The sequence below is a fragment of the Vicugna pacos genome, chromosome 27, assembly GCF_048564905.1.
Source record: "Vicugna pacos chromosome 27, VicPac4, whole genome shotgun sequence".
NCBI classification, from domain to species: domain Eukaryota; kingdom Metazoa; phylum Chordata; class Mammalia; order Artiodactyla; family Camelidae; genus Vicugna; species Vicugna pacos.
Window position 1 is genome coordinate 16,939,054 of NC_133013.1, and position 12,189 is coordinate 16,951,242.

The 12,189-nt window shown below is 49.9% G+C and overlaps 1 protein-coding gene across 3 annotated transcripts in view; it reads right to left on the minus strand.

The window, feature by feature from the left end:
- Positions 1 to 12,189, minus strand: part of NTRK3 (neurotrophic receptor tyrosine kinase 3) — a 341,248-nt gene that overhangs the window by 65,599 nt on the left and 263,460 nt on the right. The window lies entirely within an intron of this gene.

A 12,189-nucleotide genomic window follows, 5' to 3' on the forward strand; every position in this document is an offset into this window, starting at 1 on the left:
TGGCGGCGCCTATGTGTCGCAGGGCACGTGGAACTAACTTCCCCTCTTATGTGGTATCGCATAAGAACATGACCAGGTAAACGTGCCCACAAGCCAGCTACAGACCCTTTGCCGTGGTCTGCAGCCAACCCAGCCAGCCCTCCACCTGGACAGAAGAGCAGAGCATGGCTGCACCGTCCCAATGACCGCTCTTGCAGAGCAATCCCCAGATGATTTACAGACTAGGAACACGAGAGGACCTCCTGGGTCCATGTCAAGGATTTTCCAAGAGAAGATATTTCAAAGGCTAGAGAGCCAGCAGAAGAACTCTGCAGAATTTCTCTTGGAGGTCTAGATTTTTAAATTAGTCCCCAGTTACTAACCACATGGAGGTAACAATGACATGGAAAAGGATTCCAGTCTGAAGGAACACCAGCGTTGTCTGCTGCTGTCGCTGCCCCGCGGTGAGGCTGACCCAGGACTGTTTGTCTAAGCCCCCGGTGTTTCTGCAGGCTGGCCCATATCCCATCCCACGGCTCTTCTCTGGGAAATGGGGCTTCCCCACCCCACGTCTTTTTCGGAGTTTGATGGCTTTGCAAAGGGGCTCTGAAAGGTGCTAGCAGATGCTCAAATCAAAAGGGCAATACCGTGTGTTACTGACTTTGTAGACAGGGTCTAGCCCAGAGCCCAATACACAGTAGGTGCTCATTAACTATTTGATGAATGAGCGAATGAACTAAAAAGCACCTCCAAGGCACTGCTAGAGACTTTAGCAAGAAAAACATTACAAAGAGGGAGGAAGAAGGGAAGCTGAGGGAGCAGTAAAAAGAAAAGAAAGATGAGGGAGAACGGGACAGGAGCCAGGAATTTCCAAAGAGCAAACTTATTTACGTCCTGGCTCCAAGACTGGCCCCAGGAACCAGGATCACACTGAACCAGGACAGTTCCGAGACCCACATCCTACCCCTCCGTCTCTGGCAGCTCAGACTTCCGAGCAAAGCGCCCGAGCCGGTCTGCACCTGCCGGAACTCAGCAAACACCAGGGCTCCACCCCAGGGCACGTGTGCGCCCTTAGGCCAGAGGTAGCGGTCTAGGACGGCAAGACACCGTGTTCCCACCAAGACGAATAAATAAACAAGACACCCTGCTGTTTCTGGAAGCGGTGAAGAGAGAGGATCGGCGGAGGACTGTCTGTTCTGGGGCGGTTTCCAGCTCACGTTTCCTGACACAAGAAGTTCAGAGAGTCAGGCTAAAGTTCAGATGTGTTTCTGCCCGCAGGTGCTACCCTCGTAGATCCAACACTGTGAGCACAGGCATCTACTGACATCACGGGTCCCCAACAGCAGCTTCCCTGACCAAGCCTGTCCTTCCCTACCCACTTCCTTCATCTCCATGTCACGCTGGCCCTTCTCATGGTGAGAGGACCCCTCTGGCTCTCATTAAGCGTGAACTGCCCGAGCCAAGAGTAAAAAGCAAGAGAATTCCCCAAAGAGAGCATCTGGAATTGAGAAGTTAGGTGCTGAAAGATAAAGCTCAGGCTCCAACTGGGAATCTGTCCCTCCGACAACCTGCTCAGTTCCCCACTTCCTCCCCCTCTCCTGGCCTGGATGTTCCCTTTCCAACTTGACCATGTCAACCCCTCACTCAAAATGCCCACACAAGGGGTTCACTCTGCATCTCAGCCTCCCCGGAGGCTCTCCTCCAATAGCAGCTGCCCGAGGATGCTGCCTCAGCCTCCCACCCCCAGCATCCAACTCCGTTTCCTCAAGTGCCTCTGGTGACATCACGGTTTCTCACAGAAAACACAGAGCATAATATATGCAAGCGGGTTCCTTCCAGCTCCGGAGCTCTGGGCCAAGACACAGACTGCAGGGCACCGTGGAGCCAGGAGGCTGCATCTTCACACAGAAAGTCTTGAGGTCAGGAAGCAGAAATGCCAACGAGAACCACAGGGTGAGCCAGAGGACAGCAAACCAAAGGACCACAATCACCCATTCACGGAACATGCCACTGGCCTGGGCGATTACCAGCTCCCTTGAGTCCAAGAGAAAACTGAACCCCTTCTAGCAGGAGAAGGAGGAGAGGGCATTATGAGACCTGTGTAGTCACAGATAACAATATATCCAAATATACAAAACAAAGACAAAAAGAAGAAGAAAGGACACCAGCATTCGGGCACAGGGAGTGGAGAAGAACCTGGCTTCAGAATGAGGCAGGACTGGGTATAGAGTCACACTCAATGACCCATCCTAGAAGGCAGCATTTGACAATTTACTAACCCAGTTTCAAGCCTTGATGTTTTCCTGAATGAAATTAAGAAAATGTCCATTTCATTGAACTGTCGCAAGGATTCGGTGAAATTGTGTGTGTACAGTGATGGGTCTGAAGTATGCTGAATGAACTCATGGCTCCAAAGGTTCATGAAGGAACACACCAGTTCCTCCCACCCATCTGCCCCCTTCTCAAGCCTTTAGTGATCCTCCCTGATTACTTAATCTCACTGAGCCTCAATTGCCCCACCTGTAAAATGGACATTAAAAAAAATTTGTCTGTTGCCTGGAGTGGTGGTAACTTTAAATGAGATAAGAGGTGTTAAATGCTTAGAACAGTGCAGGAGCACACAGTAGGTGCTCAGTACACATTAGCTCAGCATATCAGTGCCCACAGGGTAGTCTTTAGTCTTAGTTCTGATATTTGAGAACTCTCGTAACATGGCCCAAATCCCCAAGCTTTTTCCTTATAAATTTTCTACAGAAACGCATAAAACAGGTGCAACAGATGGACAGACTGGGCACTCAGCGTCCTCTGAGCTCACCTCATGAGTACATGCCCATGTGTCTGCACGCACCCCGGTCCTCCATCTGGGGTGCCCTCCTCCCACCTCCACTAGGAACAATCAACCCATGCTGCAAGATCGGCGCTAATCCCATGTTCTCCATAAGATCTTCTGCCAGTCATCTTTAAAAAGATCTAAAATGTCTATTCCAAATGCAAGAACAGGTGCTTGAGGACCACCTCTGCTTACTTTGCAAACTTAGCTGACCCCCTCCCCCCACCGACTAGCTCAGAGGAAGCAATCCCTGAACATCCCCGCTATGTCACCGGCGTGTACGGCACTGGCCAAGACCAGGATGAGACGCGGCACCAGGTGTTAGGTGGGCTGGGGCACGGGCCCCGCCCTGGGCCTCCTCCAACCACTAGCTGCGAAAGGTTGCTGCTGTCTGGTGGCCTGGGGAGGTCTGCATGCTCTCATCCTCTCCCAGCAGTGAACTTAATGAAGACTTCAGTTTCAGCACAAAGAACCCTAGGAGTGAACATGTAGAAACGGTAACCCAGTGAGGTCACAGACCCACCTGAGAACCCTGGCAGCCCTTTCTACAGGAAGGTTCAACTTCCGTCCTGCCCAAAGCCGGAGGCAGGGCTCAGGCACCAGACAGAAGGTGAGCTGTGGTGGAGCAGGGAGGGCAGGACACCCAGTCTCCAGGACCAGTGGGATTCAGAAACCACATCCTCACATGGGATGCTTAACCTTGAGGCTGTCTTCAAGAGAAAAGACTCATCTGTCCTCTTCTTTGCCCAGGGCTTAAACTGGGACCTAATCGGGACCTTACAAACGTCCACATGCTCTCCTTGAAAGGGCTTCCGCCGGGCGAGAGAGATGGCATCTCGGGCTGTCCTGGAGACCCAGTGGGTAGCTTCCTGTCTTCCTCCAGCTGCTGTTGTGTGGAGGGGTGGCAGGGATAAACCTCGCCTGCTCATCCCCACATCCTCTCCCTCCCCCAGGGGCCCACAGCTCCCTGGCCTCCAGCTTGGCTCTGCTCACACATGCTTTTTTTCAGTCCTATCTGCACGAAGTGCTCTTCGCTGTAGGTTCACTGCTGTTCATCCCAGGATGCTGGGCCACGTCTGCCTTCACCTGGCCTCGGGGTTTGCACCCTGCTCTTCCAGACTCCATTGGAGGCCCCTGAAACCCACCTCCGCAGCCTGTGGAGGCCGTCGGGAGGCCGGGTGGGGGGCGCGGCTGGGCCCCTTCCAAGAGGGATGTTCCGCTCTCCAGAGCCCTCTTCCAGGGCTAAGGCGTCCTCCGGTCACCGGCCCCCTCCCTCTCTGAGCCTCCCGCTCTGGTCCTCACTCTCTTCAGCCCTAGATCTGATGGGTTCCAAGGGTCGGAGTGCGGAGCCCATGGGTCCTGGCCACGCAGACCCGGGGTGCGGGCAGGCTGAGCTGGGCACAGTCCGCAGATTCGTTCCGCATGGCCTCCATGATCCCAGATCCCAGCTTCCCGTGTGGAAGCCCGCTCGCTCTGCCAGGTGTTTTCCCACCACATCCTCTGAACTGACTTCCAAGAGTTCCTCCACACCAGATGTTAAATGCACTGGCCGGTGGTTTCCTGGCCCATCTCCTGAACCTCCCCTTACCCTATAATTCTGCACACACACACAAAACCACAAAGAAAAAGTTCACACCGGTGGAATTTCTGGTGCGCCACCTGACCCCTGGAATCCCTCCGCGGACTTCGCAGTGCAGACTAGGTCTAATTTGAGTTTGCCAAGTTCCAAGTGTTCCCCTTCTCAGGCACTGGCTGAAGGCATCGCAAACACTCATATGGTGCCTTGGATCAGAAGATCACTCTTTCTAGTTCTCCTAGTGCCCAAGGAAATGGAGCCACATAGACGTCTGAGCTTTGAACAATATCCCTATCACTCTTTCCTTACCAGTCCCTTGGAAGATCCCAGAAGTTGGGAGTTAAGTGGCTTTGGGGACTAATGTCGGTGGAAAAATCAGGAGAGGAAAGATCGCATTAAATATCACAGACCCCAGACTGGTGTTGCTGACAAGTGGGCACCCCTCGTTGTCAGGTCTGGACGCCCTTGGGTGGTGCCCCCAGAGCACCAGCCTCAGGAATCCGAATAAGGCTCAGGAGCCCCACAAGAGGCCATGTTCGTATCGCCTGCAGGTGGACCCAACTCCCTCTTCCCATCAGGCTGGGGGGTCTCGCCCCTCTCATTTTTCACAGGGGGCTGTTGCTTCATGTGGCGACATCCACACACCCTCCGTCTGCTGTGGCTGCCTCCACCAGAGCCCGCTGCAGCCTCCCTCTCCCGATCCCTGCCACCCCTCTCTCTCTCTGGGAACACGCGCTTCCTAACGGTTCGCCCTCCACATGCCTGCTCTCCACGTGGGTCATCGGCCTTCAGCGCCGGCCTGCTCTTCCCGGCTTTCCGCAGCCGCGCTGCTCCTGGCCGCCCTTAGCATGCGCGCGTGCGCACGTGTGCGCTTGCTTTTTCTCTGAAATAGCTCTCCATTGCAGGCTCCCCAGGCTGGCGGGAAGGACTCCTTGAACCTCTGTGGTGCAAAGCTCATGCAGAGCCTACAGGCCTGGGCTGCAGTCCCCTCCAGCCAGCTCTCTGAGAGGCCAGACTTTGAGCCCTTTGCACAGCCCCTCCCGCCCCACGGACGCAGGCAGAGGAATCATTTGAGATAAGATATTTCCCACACCAGCTCTTTTACCCTTTTCCTCTGGGTCTCTTCTCTGGGAAATTACCTATTTTCTCCTTTTCAGCAGAAAAAGCACAGAAGCTGAAAGGCTGGGCAGCTATGAGCCTCTCCTGCAAATGGATCTTGTGCCAATTACACATGGATGTCGTCCTGTATAACTTTTCTTTATCTGTGAGATTTTGGATCCAACATATGTGAATCTCCAGTGACTCCAGGTCATGACTTAGGCAGAATGATTTAGGAAATCCAAGTTATAAAATCAGGAAGGAATTAAATATTTGGATTGGAAACCAGTCATGAGGGGAAAAAATGTTCTCTGCAAAAGAGCAAAACCACTTGATAAATGTCTCATTGAAATGAGGAAGCCCACCCCCACCCCCTACAAAAGTTTCTAGCAGACCAGGGTTTGATAAACAGAATTCTCTGGGCAGTGCCCATGATTACTAATTTAATGTGTGTGAAAAGCTATGACAGCTCTTCACCTGATCTGCTGTCCTGTTTTAGTTTAGTGGATGTTCAGAATAAACAGATTAATAAATAAAACCACCTATGAGTGCATTCATATGTTCCTGACAGCTACAATGATCTCAAGGGGTCTGATTTTTTTTTAATCTAAATCCTTTCATTTCTCATGTGCAATTTCTCTGGTAGATTTCCCAGGAGGATGGTCAGGAGAATGAACCATAAGACGGTGCCTTTTTCTGGTCCTGTGGGAGCGGAAAGCAAAAGGGTTGGAGAGGCGCTTCTTATGCCATTGCGGTTAAAGGACCCAGCATTGCCATTAGATACATCCAGCTCTGCTACTGGCTAGCTGTGTGACACTGGGCATCTTACCTAACCTCTCTGAGATTACATCTCTTCTGAGAAGTGCGATCCACCTTAGGTGTTTGTAAATGAGATAATATTGGTCTGTAAACCTCTTAGCACAACACCAGGCATCTAAATCTAAGATCCGTCTCCACTCCCTTAGCCAAGATGGCTCAGTTCGGGTTGCCTCGCAAATGCTCCACTCATCTCAGCACTTGTGGATACAGAGAAAACACACCTACTCCACTGCCCACTTGAAAAAGGGATTTGTCCACGGAAGCCTCTGCCTGCCACTTTCAGCTCTAGAAAACTCCAACGCTCCAGGCTGTATGCCTTCCTACAGGACCCTTGGCTTGGCTTTTGGAAGTTTTTGTTATCTGCTGTACTCTACAGAGGGTCAGGAGGCCTGGGGACACAGCAAGGCATGGGTTAGCCAGAGGGCAGCAGGTGACACATGATAAGCTCACAGTAGGTAGAGGTCACTCCGAGTGGCCTTTGCACTGGCATATGGAACCATGAGAGGGGCTGGATGGGACGTTGGCCAGTGAATGGCTCTGTGTCTGGGTCCTGGCTAAGAAGAGCATGGAAAGAGCTAGCAAATGTCTGCCCACAACAGAGCCTGTAGGTAACCCTTGCTCCAAACCTTCCTGGCAGGTACAGCCATTGACCCACTCCAGCCCCCTGCATGGTGGTGGTTCTAGATGGAAAAGAGGCCAGTGCAACCAAAAATGTCATTTTGACAGTGAGGGAGCCTGGGTCACCCACCTGGACTCTCCCGTGCACTGACTGAGGGGCCACATACTCATTCAATCTGTAATGTAGTCAACAAATGGGCATTAAAGTTACAATGCGGTTCCCTATGTGCTGGGGACACAGTGGGGAACAGACTGCCCTAAGTCTCCAGGAGCCCACTAACCTAGAGCGAAGGCGGACGAGTCACGGGGTAAGTCTGCCTCGGTGTGACAAGCCCCACAGTGGGGTAAGGCGAAGACCCCTGGGCACCTGGAGGGGGCATCCAGCCGGATCTTGAGGGATCGGGGAAGACTGTGCGGGGAAAACTATCTACTCTCTCTGAACCTCAAATTCTTTGTGCATAAATGTGAAATATATGTAAAAATGACTTTCACCCGACAGTCAAAATGAAAATGTTCCAGTTCTGTCATCCTCCAACAACAGCAGTAAAAATGCCCGAATAACATGCTGCAATTACTCTAGGTACTTACAAACTGCGCCGCTGTTTGTTAGTGGGGGAAGGGGAGGTCCTTGAGAGGAGAGCTGCCCGGGAAGCCAGCCTGACTCTGATCACCACACCTCAATTCTCTGGCTGTGCCTAGAAACCTCCTATCGCTGGGCACAGTGGTGGGTTTTACTGCCTCCTTACCCTACTGGCTTGGCTCTAGCCAACCTCGATCAACATGACCAATGGAATCAGGCAGCCTGAGATCAGTTTCAAACTATGTCAATCATCTTGCTCTGTGATCTTGGGAAAGTTACTTAACTTCTCTGGTCCTCCGTTTCTTTATCAGTAAAAATTTTGGATATAATAATAATAGTGCCCGCCTCATAGAACTGTTCTGACTATAAATGTGTTAGGATGCTCAAACCACTTAGTAAAGTATTTAAATTAGGCAAGCATCGTTAAATGTCAGCAGTCATCACTGTCATCATCGTCCTCTTCATTATCAAGGTCTTCATCATCACGATGACCACAGTCCCACAGAGAAAGCATTTCACATGGGTGGCACCTTCCTTGTGTGGTGGTATTAAGAGGTTGGGTTTTGGGTGGAGGAATAAATTGGGAGTATGGGATTTACAGATGCCCACTGTCATATGTGAAATAGATAAAGAACAAGGATTTGCTGTATAGCATGGGAAACTATATTCAATATCTTATAATAAACCATAACAGAAAATAATCAAAAAAGGATATAGATATATGCATATATATGTGTAACCCAACCACTTTGTGGTGCACTTGAAACTGACAATATTGTAAATCAACTCTACTTCAAAAAAAAAAAAAGGGAGGTTGGGTTTGACTCAAACTCAGGCATCACTGCCACTAGTGCATTGCTATTTTGAGCCTCAACTTCCTCATCTGTGAAATGGGCTAACAGAAGTACCCATAGCAGGATATTGTTGCCAGATTAAATGAGATCACATATAGAAAGCAGCCAGCAGAGTCCCTTGAACAAAAGGAGCTCTTGGTAAATGGTCGTGGCTGGGTTGCTATAAGGAAGTCGATGGTTACATCTAATCCAAGTGCAGACACTCTGTCCTTTAAGACAAGGTGACATACTTCATATAAAAGAGAAATAAATCTTCCTACTGCTTCCTTTGCCTCTCAGAGACTGTGAAAGAAGTCGGAAACATTTCACGCTCCTCCTAGTTCTCTGGGCTGGTGGAAGTTGGACCGGAAGTAGACAGCCCATTGTTTAGCAGAGTTCATTAATTAGTCTGTGCAAAGGCAGGAGCAGGCTCAGCGCTGAGTAAGGAAAGAGCTAAATTGCTCTGGACATTGAAGCGCGGGGACTGGATTTCCCTGGGAGGAGATAAGCAAGGAGAACTTGAAAGAGAAAAAAGAAGGGCCTAAGCAGCATGGAGGTGGCCTGATGGTAGGGTGGCTGGAGGGCCATTTAGGGACTGAAATGTCTAAGAGACAATATTTGGTCATATGTGTTGCTACCGCATATTCTCCCCATGTAACATCAAAACTATAGTGAAAGCCACTCTCTGTGATGTTCTGAGCCTGAAACAGTGAACAAAAGGCATGTTTCACACACTGGGGGTAAAGATGCAGGAGAAGAGTGGTCCATGTAGGTGCTGAGGCAGTCTGTAAACTCACCCACCCAGGGAAAGCAGGAACCAAGCAGGAACCAAGAAGAACAAGACAACCTCAGCCTACCCCAACCCTGGGGATCCTTGAAGAGCTGGGACGGGATGTATATGTGGGGTGGGGCTCCAACAACTTCATCTGAAGGATGCTCAGCTGTCACCTGGCTTGTGAAATCATCCTCATTGTTCAAATCCCTTCGTGACATTGCCACTTGTGTGTCCAGCGGTCTTTACATGTAGCAGAGCCAGAAGAGAACTCTCTCAGTTTTTACCCCTGTACCTGCCCCTCCCCAGGGCCTCCATGAGTGGGATATGGCATTCCCATTCACTCAGCAGCACAAGCCCCAAATCCACCAGTTGTCCTTGATGTCTCTTTCCTGTAGTGCCACCAAACCCATCAATAAATCCTATTGACTCCAGCCTCTAAACATTTCTCAGATCTGTCCACATCCCCAGTAGATCCACTTCTTCCCATCCTGCTGCCACCATCCTCCATCCTCATCCAAGCCAGGATGCTGTCTCTCCTGCACAATGTTCTCCTGACTGAGCTTCCGTTCTTCCCCCAGACCCCCAACTTTCATCCCTCATCCCCACTCTGGAGCAGTCGGCCAGCCAGGGTCATCTTTAATAAAAAGTAAAGGAGGAAATTTGCTGTCTCTCTGCTACTTCACATCAGAGGTTAGGATAAAAGCCAAACTCATTTTATCATTGCTTTTGGGAGCTGATCCAACCCACCCCCTGACCTCATCGTCAGCCCCTCCTCCACCCCACTGCCCTTCCTTCTCTTGTCTCACATTCCAAGTTCAGTGCCACCTTAGAGCCCTGACAACAGCCCTGACAGAGCCCTGACTACCTGTCCCTGAATGCTTGCTCTCCAATCACTCAACTGAAAGTGGTCACTCTTATCGCAGGACTCTGTTTAAATTTTCGTGCACAGCACTCCAGCCATCAGATAATTGTCTTACTGACTTATTTGTCTGCTTATCAGCTGGTGTCCCCAGTGGAATGCTAGCTCCATGAGAGCTAGAGATCTTTGTCTCCATCAGAACTGTGCCCCCAGCAGCTCAAGGAATAGATGAGTGACTGCCTGGGTGGGTTTTATTATTATTGTCCCATAGGCTCCCATGACTCTCAAAGCCTCAGGTGGGAACTGGAGATCCAGAGCCATCCATGGTGGCTGCGGCTTCAGCAGAACTGAATTCTGAAAGCAAGGTAGACGTGCCAGGTATTAAACCAGGGCAGTGCCCTGCGGGAGGGCAGTCCCAGCTCTGAGCTAATATCAGGCTCGAGACCACAGTCATCTGAGCATAGATTCTACCAGCAAACATGAGAACGTCAAAGTTATTGAAAACCAGAGCCTTGGGTTCTCCATCTCCTCTGAAATCTCTCACCTTTCCCTCAGCCTGGGGCCCAGTCCTCAGGCTAGGGCTCGATATCACAGCATCAGCTCATTAAACCACTGACATAGACAAAAAAGGGCCACCTCCTTGACCGGAAAGTCCTGAATTACATTGCAGTGGGGTGGGCTCTGTGAACCTCCTCACAGGTGATGGCTCAGAGGAGGCCAGACGTGAACCTCCCTCAGTCTGTGGGACTCAGGGTCTGTGTCCTTGTGCGGGGCCAGCATATTCTGCCACAGCTGCCAAGTTGACCCCTGAGGAGGGTGGGAAACTGAGGATGAAGGCGTCTGCCTACTGCATGTCCCCAGCTGCATCTCACTAGGCGAAGTGAGGGGCAGACCCCAAATTTGGCTACGAGGCAGCCAAAATCACATGTGCAGAGAAATGAAGTTCAGCCCAAACTCACCAGAGTGGAAACAGGCAGTAGTTTGGCATCCTCTGTGAATGTGAGCTCATCAGTATCTGGGTCCCCTTCCCAAACGAGACAGACCCAGGACCTCCTTCCAGGGGAACCACAGAAAAGCCGTCCCAGCGCAAATACACTCATGCTTAGTGACTTTGTGCTCTACTTCTCTAAGGAAACAAAAAGAAATCCCCTCTGTTGTCTCTCTCTTCAGTTCTACCCTCTTATTTAAATGTTTCCCTCTTGTCTGAGGTGAATCGGTAGCTCTTTTTCCCCAAGGTTAACCCCGCCACCAAAGCTTTTGTCTTCAGTTTTTTCCATTTACTTTTTTTTAATTGTTATTTTTTTGAAGTGTAGTCGATATACAATGTTAGTTTCATGTGTACAGCAAAGTGATTCAATTATACATATACACATATATATTTTTCAGATTCTTTTCCATTACAGCTCATTATAAGAAATTGAATATAGTTCCCTGTGCTATACAGTTGGTCCTTGTTGTTTATCTATTTTATATTTAGTAGTATGTGTTTACTAATCCCAAACTCCCAATCTATTCCCCCCCTACCTTTCCCTCCAGGTAACCGCACTTTGTTTTCTATGTCATGAGTCTATCTCTATTTATAAGTCATATAAATAAAATTTGTATTATATGATGTTATTTATATGTGGAATCTAAAAAAAAAGATACTTCCTTTTTGGATATTGTCCCATCTACTAGTTACCTCTGATCGATACTATGAATCTCTCCTTCCCACCGACTTCTCACCTATGGCATAAGGTTTCCCTCATCCTAATAAAAAGCACCCCCTGACCCCACCTCCCTGGAAATTTCTCCCACATGCCCCTTCATCACCAGACTCAATGATAGAGAGTTGAACTGCTTGCGCCACTGACCAATTGTCAACTCCCTCTCTATTTTTCAAGCCTTTACACTCTTATTTTACCATTTCATTCCCTGACCTGTCACCCAGTCAAGGTGATCTCCTGATGCCCCAATCCAGCAGCTTTTTCTTCATCCTCATTCAACACAGATGAATCTCCAATCCCTCCATCTGACCAAAGCTCACCTATGCTCTCTCGCAAATCGCTCTCTGACACGTGACTAGGGGAGCTCACTTGTCTTGTCAGACATAGATATGATCTGGAACTCCAGGACGCCCAGAACACACAGATACTTATCAGAATGTTGCGTAGGACTTCACTGTGCTTGGCCATCTACCTATGAAGCCATGACCAGATCTAAATCCTCTTTGCAACTCTGAT